This window comes from Netta rufina (assembly GCF_964035555.1).
Source record: "Netta rufina genome assembly, chromosome: 3".
NCBI classification, from domain to species: domain Eukaryota; kingdom Metazoa; phylum Chordata; class Aves; order Anseriformes; family Anatidae; genus Netta; species Netta rufina.
Window position 1 is genome coordinate 86,955,696 of NC_140125.1, and position 13,678 is coordinate 86,969,373.

The 13,678-nt window shown below is 38.6% G+C and overlaps 1 protein-coding gene across 2 annotated transcripts in view; it reads left to right on the forward strand.

Annotated features, from left to right (window-relative positions):
* PHIP (PHIP subunit of CUL4-Ring ligase complex) overlaps nt 1-13,678 on the forward strand; it is a 112,167-nt gene that overhangs the window by 45,792 nt on the left and 52,697 nt on the right. The window lies entirely within an intron of this gene.

Consider the following 13,678-nt stretch of genomic DNA (forward strand, 5'->3'; position numbering starts at 1 on the left):
AGACCCTCCTTTAGTGCTCTGTTTCCTGCCTGGGAAACCAAGATGAAAACCAGTTTATTTTTTGCATTACTAATTCTTAATCTGGCTAAAGCTCTTCAGGAGTCACCTGATCTCATACAATGTTGTTGTATGCTGCCTTGGCCCTGACTGAATACTGTCAGCCTTTCTGTGTAGAGTTCCTCCTCCACATGCAGGTTTCAAATTTGGTCTGTTCTGCACTAAACTAGTTCTTCTGGAAGATGGATGAGACAGGTATTTCTTTTTGTTTCTTGATATTTAGTAGGTCTTTGTATGTATCTTTTAATTCAAAAAGGTAATTATGTGTTTGCAATTCAGACTTTGCCTACTGGAGAAAATTTCAAAAGTCTTTGTAGAATATGGAGGATCACTGAGAATGCTAAGAGTAGGCAAATGAGCTTCATGCAGCTCTCAGCTGTAGTGGAATAGTGGTCTTGGAAACTAGAATAAAGAAGATATCTGAAGAAGACACCTGCCATAGATACACTGACAAAATACAATTAAAAACAAACAAACAGACAGCACAAGCCAGGAGGGTCACTCTGAACCCAGAGAAATTTTTGACATGTTCACTATACTGGACAGTTCATAAGGAAGAAATTTTGCTAAGCTTTATGGGAAAGAGAGCGGCCTAGACTCCTACAGCAATGACCTAGATTCAGTATTGTTCCTTCTGCATTGTTTTCTGTAACTGAACTTATGAAGGATCCCAGTCAATATGTTTGGAGTTAAGAGTATAGATCTTTGTTTCCTCAGTGTTATTCCTTGTTACCAGTTGAGGTGTATGTCCTCAATGCACAGTTACGTTGCCCTTCCACTACTGCTTGTAGTGGATGTGTGATAGTTTTTGTGGAGTTTAAAGTCGGAGGAGGCTGAGTCCATCTGCTGCTTGTAAGACAAGTCCAGTCAAGAGATGTCAGAATCTAAATTACAGGTGCCTGAGACTTTAGGCAACACCCTGAAAAATAGAAGTACTTGTTTAAAGGGTGCTAAGAGGCACAAACACCAAAAAAGAGTAAAAATTACATTTGAAGATCTTGGGAATTGTAGAGAAATGTGTAGATAATCAGAAGCTCCCAGCAGCTAATAGTGTTTGCTTCATGCTAGAAATGAATGTGAGAAGTCTGCCTGCTGAGCAAGGTGAGGGGAGTTGTAAATCTGGCAATCAGTTTGACTCAAACAAATGAATAAGATCTATGAGCCAGATATCCAGGAGAGGCATCTCTCTATAGTGTCTGCATATTTCACCAGTCTTCTGTGGCTGATGCTTCAAACGACATGGATGGAAATTGGAGGGTTTTTAGACAATTGTGGGGAAGATGCTTCTGGAGCATGAGGCTCCGTATTGCACAGTTACCTCTGCAGAGCTGCAGGTGTTAAGAGTTCTGGTTTACTAAGGGAGTGCATGAATAAGCAGAGCTTCCAGTCTTTTCCCAATGTCCTAACTGGCATATCAACTGGAAACGTCATTAGATTAGCCACTATTAAATTATTTTGATAACTGCTGCAACTTTCATTGACTTGCTCAGTTTGTCATCTCATACTCCTGAAAAATAGGGTATTCAGGGGATGGGAAAGTTTTTACAGATTGGGTTTTGTTGGATCAGATGGGGAACATCATCTGGAAGAACCAAACCTGGTAGTTGAATGACAGGAGAGACCTGATGTAGCATTCAAAAACCTCTCATCATTGCCCAACAAAACAGTGTCTGTAGTACAGAACTAGTACTGAACAATTTTGTTGTAACAAAAGTTCTGTGCAGACCTTGGAAGTGTTGATTGAATTAGAAAAAAGAGGATTGTTAACTTAGTGATGATTAGTCCAGTCAGGTATTCCCATCCTAGGTGGAGAGCTGTTGCATCTAAAGCACTGTGGCAAATCCCTAAAGTAGAGTTGGGTATTTTTACGTTCTCCCAAGTTTGAATTCTTCACTGTCAGCATCAAAATCAAAATCTGAGTGATGCGAATGCTGTCGCACTTAAAACTCAACTCATCAGTTGAGTTACAGAGACTTAATTCCTTTTATCCGGTCAATGAATGTGAAATTGCAAAGCCTCGGTAGCCAAATGCATTTCTTGTTCTGTATTGAACTTAGATGAGGGAATCGAAGTTTTTATGCCTTGATGTGTTACAGGTAGGTGCCACTAGGAGACTGAGTGGTAGTGGTCCTGCAGAACATTCTCTCTGAGAGTTTTGTTTTTTGTTTTTATTTGTTTTTAACTTAAGATTTGCTGTTAAATAAGTTAGCACAGTCATGGTTGAACTTGAAACACCTTTGGTCTCTTTGCCAGATTTTGGTCTTTATAATTAATAGTAAACTCAGTCTCATAAGTGACTGACACGTGGGTTTACTCAGTAAGTATGTATATAATTTCAATGTTCGACATTTTCACGTGTAGTTTTCACTGTGGTGATAGAATTTATATAGGTCTTTCTTTTATAACTTGGTGTCGTAGTTCATGGGCATTCAGGTCTGGCTTAACTTAGCAACTTGAGTCAGCTAGACTGAAGAAAAATGTTCCCTACCCAAAGAGTGAAAGTAGTCATAGAGATATTAAAATCAAGAGGTCTATAAAGCTTTTTAGACAGTTTTTGACACGTAGCAAATAAGTTCTGGGAGGGCTGTAAATGGCATGTGCAAATACAGGTGTTTGTTGTTATTTGTAGCCTGTATAATATACTTGCTGTTTTTGACTTAATACATCTGCTAATGTAAGATGTGTTCTTCGTGTGTTTTTGTCACTCATTTCTCCAAGGAACTGCTGAGGGTGTGGTTTTGATGTTGTAATACCAGGGCAATTTCACTGGTTGTAGTTCCCATGTAGAGGGAAGCATTGAGCAGACTTACTAAGAAACCCAGGATAATAAAGTTGGGATAATAATGGTTTCTACAGCCAACTTTTAGAGCTTACATGTTTCACAGCACCAGTTGTTTTGTTCCAGAAGGACAAGACAGGCCTAGTAAATGTTTACGCTGTAGCTCGTTACCCAGGGCCTAGATTCACTGAAGGACTTGACTGTTTTAGCACCTCAGCTCCTGAGGAGTGAGGTTCTTAATCCCCACAGCTAAATGCAATATTCCTCCACATGCTTGCTTCCCTGAGCCGTGTGGTAGATTTGGATGTCTTAGCGGACAATGGAGGAAAAATATACCAGGTGGTGAGCTGTCTAGCAAGAGCTACTTGGTGGTAGAGTGTGTAGAGAGGTATTTGAAATGCCACTTCGTATTCAAAGCCGCAGTGTGGCGTCTGGATCCCTGGTGTGGTAAGGCACCTTCCCAAGAGCAGAGGAAATGCCTTGCTCTCCTGAAATGAGGGCACAGGAAGAATGGTGGCAGTTGTACTTGGCTTTTTTTAGTTAAGCAGTTCAGCTGGGAAATAAAAGACTTAAATTCTGTTGTCTGCTCAGGTGGCAAGGTACGGTTCAACACCTGCCGCTTACCCAGCGGGTGCCTCAGCGATGTATTTCTACACTGGACTATTTCCCTGACTGACTTCTGAAGTTGTGCTGCAGCGGAGAGGCATGAATCTTCAATCTGCAGCGTGTCAGTTCAGGCACTGCTGCTAAGCTCGTGTTCCTGCATCTAGAAATCCTGTTCTAGGTAAATGGAAGCCTTTGGATTCAAGCTTTGAACAAGCTTGAATTTGCAGGATTAGTGCTCTGTTAGGCCATAGGTAAAAGCTGTTCAGCACTCAGTTGTCATAATACCTGTTGTCTTGCAGGTGTTCTCGCTAAGTTAAATTGGACTTAATTTACTATTACTATTGGTTTATTAGGAATGCCAGGGTTGTCAGTCAGATGGTGTATGCTGCAGCTTGGCCTCACGCTCGTGATTCCTGTAGGCCTTAAGATGAAGTTTCTCAGTTCTGAGAATGTTTGAGGGGAAGAGAAAACTACACAGGGACTTGAGACTCTTCCAGGTCAGAAAGGAGGTGCCTAATTACACTAAGCAGATGCAAAAGTTTTGGGGTTGGTAATTGGTTTTTTGTGGGTGTTGCAATTGGACGTAAGTGATGGTGTTCTTGGAGTCTGACCCCAAATAGCTTTATGGTGTTACAGTACTGCCCTGGATTTTTCTTTTACTTCTGTGGTCTCCTTTATGGACTTGCCTTTAAGGAAAAGTGACAAGGCCAAGATCTGCTGGTTCAAACTTGCAGCAGGCATTCTGTATGGAGCCGTAGAGAGTAGGTTTCTCCTGCAGTACCACTAATGTTCTTGTCCCATGAACGGGCTGCCCTGCAGAAGTATGTTTTTGAAAAAATCTTTCCTGAAAGTTTTCAGGATATGTATTGAAAGGCCTGTAATTGTTGTGTTTTTATGTTTATTTTTTATAATTTGGTTTACAGCGTAGCTTAATGAACAGTTGTAGGAACATATGGTGACTGCCGTTACTTGCAAGTATGCTGCTGAAAGTATGGTGACTGTAGTGCAGTATCAGGAATGAGAGACTGGGGAAGGACAGGGATTTTTATAATCCTTGTTACTGTAGAGCATATGATTTTTTTTGTAGTGCATCTTCAAATGTAATTGCTTTGCTTGAATCTGATACCAGATTAAATCAGATATGGTAAGCAGGCCCTGCAATTATTGTAAGCTCATGTATTAGTTGATAAAGTCTTGCTGACTAACCTTTATGGTGTTGGTTTTTTTTTTTTTTTTTTTAAACACACATTGTATAAAGTAGAAATAAATCAAGTAGGAATACAGATGCCTATAAATAAAAAAATGGTTCAGCTGATAGAGAGACTTCCAAAATAAATCCAAACAAAACCAACCAGCCCAAAGATCTTACAGTGACTAGGTGTTGCTTTTCTGTCTTGCTGGATTGGCTGCCATAGCAAGTTAATCTTTGAAAAGTAAGGCTTTGCTAAAGCCATTAGTAGGCTTCCTTACATCTCACATTATTTGTATGCATCAGAGCCTCCTGAATACCTGTCAAGGTCAGTCTTCTGCTTGGAATGCTTCAAGTTTTCCTCCTAATGCTTGTGAAGACTTCATATGGGCCAATTCTTGTTGTTACCTTAGCTTTAAGCCAGTCTTTCTGAGCACTGCTGTGGATTACAGTGCTTTTCACAACACGTTCTGGGTGGATAGTGTTTCTGGAAGCCTCTTTGAATTCAGTGCAAAGGTGGCCTTAGTCCTTTCATCATATTCTGAAGAATGCTTTGAAATACTGATACAGAAAGAATGTTTTTACGGTCTTGTATTAAATTGACAGATGCGAATACTTCAAAATCCTCCTACCTTTGTGGCTTTATCCAACTTGTTGAAAGGCTAAGCCACCTTAGCCTTTGACACTTAAAGGTCACACTATGTCCAGCTGTCACAAATTTGCTGATGTGTCTTTTTTTCTAAATGCAAAAGCGCATTTCATCAGAGCACACAGAATGCCAGGAGCATTCAGAAATGCACTACAACCTGAGCTCTGTAAACTAGTGATTTGAAGCAACCTTCTGATTCTTTTTGAGGAGGAAGAGGAAAAAATCCTCACTGAACTGGTTCTCCATCTCCTGCACCTTTAGTTGCTATTTCAGAAGAGGCTGGCTGTCACATTTGTAAACGAAAAACCTTAATCTCTCAAGAAACATGATTGTTCCCTGTGTCACTGAGTAAATGTTGCTTCCCCTGGAAACCAGATTGGTACTTAAATAGCGGATGATTTGTTACAGCACTGTCTGCTATTGCTTGAATGGGTGTTAGTCAGTCTTAGGCCCTCCATCCTGCTTGATGGAAACCAGCAGAAATAACTTCAAAATCACTTGGAGGCTGACCTGCCTCTTGCATCAGTGCCGGAGAAAGTAATAGGGTATGCTTGCAGTTCTTTACCACTTTTGAAAAACTCTGGTCCTAAGCATAGAACATGCTTTTTCATGGAGACCTAGACTGACAACAAGATATTCGATAGCTGTAGTTGCTGTAAGGGAGGATGAGGCTTCTTAGGGTGTTCATCTGTTCTGGGGAAAAATAAGTTGTCATTTTCAGCTTCTGTACCAGAATTTTAGCTGCTTGCATTCCTTCTAGGTACTTTTCTGTAGGAAGTTCACGATGAATAATCCCAAACTTTCATGTAAAATGTTACTTGTATTTTATGCAAGCAATGATTGTATCCAGAACTAGGAATTTTATCACTTGCATGTGTTCTTTTCAGTATGCTTATTAATTAGCAACAGATTATGAAACTTAGACGTTAAATATAAACACATTTTTTAAACAAAGTAAGGACTTAGACTTTTGTGTTTACATTACAAAGTGTTAAAAAGCTTATTCAAAGGTCTGGCTAGTGTGGTGAGTGTGGTTTCTTCCATCTGTGTTAAAAGCAATGCATTAGAACAAGTACAGTGTTAAGCTGAATTGAAAAGTGTCAATTTGCTAACAAGTTTAAGTTTTTGCAGCTGCAGTTACAATGCCAATTTAGTAGTATGTGATTTTTGTCTTACTCATCCAAAATGTCAGCCCAGAAGTAATTTGCTTGAGATTTTAGGCCAAAGTCTGAATTTAACTGCATAAACATAAAAGTTTTATTTCCTCTACTGTTTGTATTTTTTTAATTGACAGCTAAAAGAAAAATGGGGACAAAGCTTTCATCCTCGGGGTTCAGAGATTAAAGGACATACTACTGGAACCTTACGTAAATAGTTGAGAACCCTTTCAGGAAAATAAATTACTCTGACTTTGCAATATAGTGCCACATCAAAGCTTAAATATAAACTTTCCCCTTAACAGTTACGTTAGTGAGGAACAGCAACTTGTTCCCCACGTACAGGTTCCCGGTATAGAAAAAAGTTACGAACTACTTAGATGCACACCGTTGCTGAACATACATTGCATACAAGCATTAAAGTGCTTCTGTCACTGGAGCTAAAGAACTTACAGGTTAATCTTATGCTTATATACTTGGTTGGAGGTTTGGAAGTTATTGCAGAAGTTGATTATTCCCATCTCTCCCCACACCCCACCAAAAAAATGGGGAATGGGGGCTTGTAGTGGTGTAAAACCACTAATAAAACTGTGAACTTTGTAACTATTGATTTATTTGGGTTATGACTTCTTTCACAAAGCATTGAGTATTTTACACTATCTTACCAAGCTGACCAGAAGCTTGGTCTGCCTTTCCTAACCAGTTTTGATGGGACAGTATCTGTTCTCTGAAATTGATCAATAATAATAATACATGTAATAAAAAAAAAAAAAAAAAAAAATGCAGATCTGTATCTCTGAGAAAGCTGGACAAGTTTTTTTTAGCCTGACAAAAACCTGTTCCTTAGCATGACCAACTTACACATTTTTCACTACAAATTAAAGTGGAAATACTCTGGAAAGGGAGAAAATGCAAATGCATTTTTATATATTCTTCAGCCAAATGTACATAATGCCTTTCTCAGCATTTTTTTGTTTTTGAGAAAAGGACTATATATTGTTACTTTGAAACTAATAATCGGTTAAATTTAATTTTTAATGTCTTTATACTGACATCAGGTACACAAAGCTAAGATGTTACAGAACTGAAACTTTATATGCATTTTTTGGAAAGCTGTATTGATTATGTCTGGGTGTTGCTGAAGTAGGAGTTGTGAAGAACAAAAGTTTTGCTTCAGTAGATGTGCCTGCAGTTAAGAATTCAAGAATCCAGCAACTTTTCACATTTAGAAGGTTAGAGAATAACTAAATTGCTAATAGCACTGGAAAAGTTAATTGTGTTGGAAGGGTCTTGTGAAGACACTGGACTGCTCCTTGATACTTTATTTGCTTATTGCTTTACTGCAATAGCTCCAATTAGAATTTGTTTGTGAATATTTACAAACTTATTTCTAGGTCCCTTGGTTTCCTGAAGAGTCTTAAAGTTTAGATACAAGCCTTTATTTTATAGACAGTAAACAAAAAATGTGTCTCTCTTTAGACCTCAGTTTTCTTTCTCAAGTTGCTTCTTCCTCGAGAAGCCTTGGGCTGAGGAAACTAAAAATTGTATTTGACATGCTTGCTTTGAAAGTGTTCTTGGAAATTACTTAATTTCATTTGATTGCCTTTAAAAACATTTGGGGAAGTCGGATCAGCAAGCAGATGTTAATCTGCCTTGTAAAGCCCCCCTCTTTTGGTTAAATGATGATAATAACGGCGTAGCTTTAAAGTGCTGCTGTTATTTCAGATGGCATTGTAACAAACCAAGTTACTCTTGTAGAAATGCAGGCGCAGAATCAGTAAATGTAGTGATATGTATTAAACACTAGCTGTATTTAAACAGTTAAGCTTGTCTTTGAAATTGGAAGTGTGTACTGGCACGCACCTGGTGAGACAGTTTGAAGCAGGTGGATACACTTGGAATAGCTTTGCTGTGCATTCACTGTATGAAGTTATGGTTGTGAAAATATGCTTTGTCGTAGCCAGGCATTGGTTAATTTGTATATTCCAGTCAGTGTAGACAAATGCTTTATATTTAAAACATAAAAGTTCAGACGAGGCAGACATGAAGAATTAAGGACAAGATTGCTGAAGCTGATGTCTGAGGTTTTGTTTCCACATCTGCAGCGAGCTGGTATCTAATGAATGCAGAGTTGTCTGGTACTCTTCCTGGTTCCATGCATTTCTTTCAAGTGGAAGAAATATCTTCTTCTGGAGGATATTTGGTAGTCATATCGCATGGCTCTTTCTTCAGGCTTTTACATTCTCCACAGTCTTGCTACACACACTGTTATCTTTTCAAAATTTTCAATAGAAACCCTTTCTTAGCCTTGATCTCTGGTTGTATTGTAAATCAAGAAGCTGTTAGTGTAAACAGTGACTAAAATTGTCATATGCAAAACTTGTCCAAGTAAAGCACAAGTTCAAGCATCCCATAAGAATTTCGATTTATTTATTATTTATTATTTTTTTTACAGTGGAAACTGTTGAGAGTGTAATTTTGACACTCCTTGAAGTGAAAGGAGAGGCTGCTGCACTACTTGATGCAGTGATATTTGTGATATTTTTTCCCCTCTCTGCAGTCTCTGTACCCTTTCTTATACCTCTTGTGTTTTTACATAAATCAGTGAGAAACCTTGGGAACCACTGTGGAGGTGACAGTAGTAATGCATTTGATAATGGAGGTGTCGTTAAGCTTTTGTGAATTTGGCCAGACTCCCCAACCACCCCCAAAGATGGTTTAAGTATTTTGGTACAATTTAATCCTTATTTTGTTTAGAATTTACTGTGTTAGTGTTACAGCATCAACTGTTTCAGGTGAAAAGGGTTTCTTCCTGCAAATTGTCAATCAAGCAGAGGCTACCAAGTTGTGATTCAGATTTTTCTGCGTGCTCCTGCTTCTTCAGAGAGCTGGTTGTTGACTGTCCTTTGTTTTTAGTTTTGTGTGGTTACCTGAGAGATTTACAGAATTGAGGAATGGTTTGGGTTGGAAGGGACTTCCAAGGATCATCTAGTTCCAACCTCTTTTTACCAGGCAATTCCTATGCTGTGCTTCCTTATGTCTTTTTAACATGGTGTTTTTCCTACCCTGTCTTCCGAGATCTGGTCATTATTTTGAAAATGCAGCGGACAGTTTCATCTTACAAAAGAAAGCGTGTTCTTTCACTGATCTCTGCAATGTGATTCAGTATTTTGTAACCCTGCGTTCACTTTCAGTGCAACCTGATAAGCTCTGGTGTTATCATATCAGTTACAACATTGTTTCCTTTTCACTAATTAGTAAACTTGGATTGCCTACCTAGGAGCTGTTGACAGCTAATTGATTTTTTCAGCCTACTTGAACTTTAGCCTAAATGGCATACCAAAAAAAAATGCAGAAGAACAACGTGGAAGATCAGATTCCATCCTGGGCAGCTCAGCAGTGTGCTCTGTAGCTTGGTTGTTTCCCACATTTTTTTGCATTAATGTCTGAAAAGGCGTACCACTTGCTCATAGGGACAGCCTGGTGTAATCTCCAGCAGTACTGGAACTTTAAAGACCAGATATTTTGTGTGTTGTGGCCTTCATAAAGTCTGAAGAGAGGTCCTGTTTTGCTGGGTTTATATGGGACTGTATTTTTAGATCAGGTTTTGTAGTGACCGCATCTGAAATATAGAATAGCTTCAAATAAGATTTTAGCTGCAGTATTTTTGAATTGGTCAGTCGTAGTCCTACAGAAATGTTTTTGAAAATTTTGAAAGATTCTGCAGTTGAATAGTACGTAAGAGCACAGGAGGATCCTGAAGAGTGAAGCCATCATCATGCCCTACTAGTCCCAGTAAAAGCCAGTTCTGAGTTTGCAGAATGTTTATGAACAACCATTTCCTTAAGAAACAAGAAATTGTAAGTATTTTGCAGAGCTTTATATAATTTCAGGCATCCTTAGGCCAGTCTCTCAGATCTTGTCATGGATATGTTCATCTCTGAAGACAAACAGTATTCCTGAATAGATAATGGATTGGGATGGGATGCTAGGAAGATCGAAACATTTTTCACTCTCAGTTTAATTACTTCCTATCCTGTTCCTACTGTTTGATCCTTTGTTAGAGTTCTGGAAGCAGTATAGAAGCCCTTTCAATTTTTGTTTTTTTAATCTGGCTTAATAAAAATTAAATGTTGTTTTCCAGTCATCCAATGCTGCAGCAATCTCTTCTGACTTCGTATGAAGTCTGTAGATGTTTTTTGGCGTATCACGGGAGCATGCTGTGATCAGAGATTGCTCCTTAAAGCAGAAGAGAACCTAAATATGCAAGAGACTTCAAAATAGCTGGAGACTGATTCAGTTCAAGCAGCTATTATGCACTTTCAGCAATTATAAAAGAGATTATTTGTTTTAATAATAATTAGTTGTCTTTTTTTTCTTCTATTTTTAGAAAGTTGCTCTAGCGTACCAGCGTTCTGACTGGTAGAAGCTAAATTTTAGTTTTCAAGTTTGAGTGTTGTTCGTAATTAATTTTCACATGTTAACATACATTTAAGTTGACATGCTCTCTTCCTGCTAGAGGTCTATTTGTACATGCATTCGGAGCGGTCCTTTTTGCTAAGTGTCCGTGTTAAGAGGCTGAGCTCTCAGGTTTTCCCTGCTCGTGCCGAGTGAAAACATTCTTCTGTAGCTGTTGCAGTTGGGATTTACTTCTATTGAACGTGGGAAGCAAAGATTTTTTTGTGTCGCTTTGGAAGAGCTCTTTCTTATCTTGTCTACTCGTCTAGCTGTGTGTGTGCTTTTTCTTCCTTGTCTGGATATACTTCTGGTGCGCTTTCGGATTATAGTTCTCTTTTTGTTGTCGCATTGTGTGTGATGCATTGCGATGAAATACACAGTGATCTTTCTCTCTCTGTTCCAACTAATGGCCTCAGTCTCTTCATGTGAAGGAAGAAAAAGTGTCTTCTTCAGGCTAGAAAAGACTTAGTTCACTGACTTTTCTAAATACTGCTGATGACTTGTGTTGGAAGGTGTGATAGAGATGCATAGTACATAAATAGAGGTACACAGACCCAGTTCCATTTTTATTTCTGCCAGTCAGGCCATTAAGTTATTGCTAATAATCTTACTACATTTGTGGTCTACTGAATTTTGTCCTGTTGGCTTCTGATTGCTTCAGCTGATACCATTTGTGCTGTGTCCCACATCTGGTCTTAGCAGACGATTTGCCAATGCTCGAAAAGAGCAAAGAGCTCATCAGCAAACTCTTATTTTTTCCATTGTCACTAATAGAAAGACCTGGCTTAAGGAACTTCAGTAATCACATTCTTTTATCTCTTTATATCTTCTCAAAACCAGTGACTGTTATTCTTTCCTCAGAAAGCCTACCTACTGTGCAGTTCTCCTACTAGTCACGGTCTGTGCCACTTGAACACAAAGTTTTCAGTGCCTTGTGATGGCTGTGAAATCTAGCTAGGTTGAATGAATTGTATTTTCTTGCTATAAAAAAATCAGTTAATTTACTGAAGGAGTTCTGCTGAGTTTGGCTGCTACTCCTTGATTCATTCTGCATTTTACTCCCTCCTACTGCTACCCCACGTGCTGTTTCCTACTCTCCTTAAAAACTAGTTTTTAAGTTTTTCATACCACCTACTGATAACAACTCAAAAAGGCTTGTTATTGCTCCAGTCTCTCTCTCTCTGTAGATAATACTTTTCTGTTTTCATACGGCAAATTATTTTCAAGGATCTAAAATATTGTTTTGTATAGTAGTTTCACAACTCTGTTCTCCTTGGTTCAGGAACTTCAAATCTCTCAAAACTGAGAGGAAAAGAAGAGCTACCCTTTTTCTTTCCCTTAATCAACATTCCTCTCTTTGTGACTTTAGTCCTTATTGTATAGCATCACGAGTTCTTTCCTGCTTGTGGCTGAGGAGTCCGTGCTACCAGCTTTGCTAACAGCAGTGTCTTAACATGCTCGCTTTTGGGCAGTCCTTACTTTGTAGGGACAGCTCTGAATTAACTTTTTATTTTTGTTGTTGTTCTGATGGACAGCCTCTTCTCTTTAGCACTGATTTCCTCTCATTCAGCAGCGAAAGGTTCCAAACAGAATAAACAGTTCGTCTTCTTCAGGATGTAGTCTTCAGAGAGTTCTTGCATCTTTGATTTAAAAGGAATAGGGTTGGGAAAGCTGCATTTTTGCTCAAGACCCTCATCTAGTTTGCCAAAGTTAGAGTTTCATTGATTTATTTCAACTTCCCCTTTTGCAAGTTAACGTTTAATTTCTGTTCCAAATGACCAGCTCCTGTGTTATTATTGAAGAAATTCCTTTGTGAAGCATCACTTGTTAATCCAAATTATTTTTGTTTTTAAAAACATCTGCTGGATATCACACTCTGGCAGTCTTTGCCCTTTAATTTTAATAGCAATTATGTCTTGGAAGCTTATCTCTAACAGTGATTTTTGTTATAATAGTACCAAGGGTCTTTATTTCAAAGCAGTTATACGCCAGCCTTGAGGGACTGTACTAAAAGATTTGTCCTTTCCAAAAGCATGTTTTACACCAGATTCTGGCCATATCTAGAGTAAAATTATTTACACTGTACTAATTACTGAATAGTAGATCACTCTGTTTTCCTTTACATCAGAAATAAATGTCATCCAACACTTCAGTCTGACGTCTAGGAGTTTCTTAAAAAATGGTCTATCTGAGACATTTCTTGCGGGGAAGGATTAAAAAGATCTGTCATCTTTTTCTTCTATTTTTAATTTTTCCCTTCACCGTGGTTAGCAAATAGTTCTTCACGTGGCATGACTTGTTTTCCTTGTAAAGCAAGTCTTCACATTGCAGGCTCGGAGGGGACCCTGAAATTCTGTTTATGAAGAACTTTAATGTTAGGAAGCTCGATGCTTTTATGTTTCTTTTGGTGGGGGAAGGGAAGGGTATTGGGAATCTCTATGTAAATGCTCCTTCTCCAGGTTTTTACTGTACATCTGTAAAGCTTAGTCTTGGGCTGAAGTTCCTTCCCCTTTGACCTGCCTCCCTACACCGTCTCCCTTTAATAAGATGAGCTTTCTGCACTCAAAAACACACCACAAAGTTGTAGCTTTGCCTTGGTTGTTGTAGCATGCTTAGCCTAAATAAATTCTGCATTCTTAGCTGTTGTGATGTTACCAGAGCTCCGAGTGAGTGACGCTTTTACTTCCCATCTTTTCCTGTAGGGTGTTTCAATTACGAATCCATTCCTTCTGGAGTAATGGGCAAAAGAGAACATAAAACTCGGAATGGTTTTATGTTCCTTT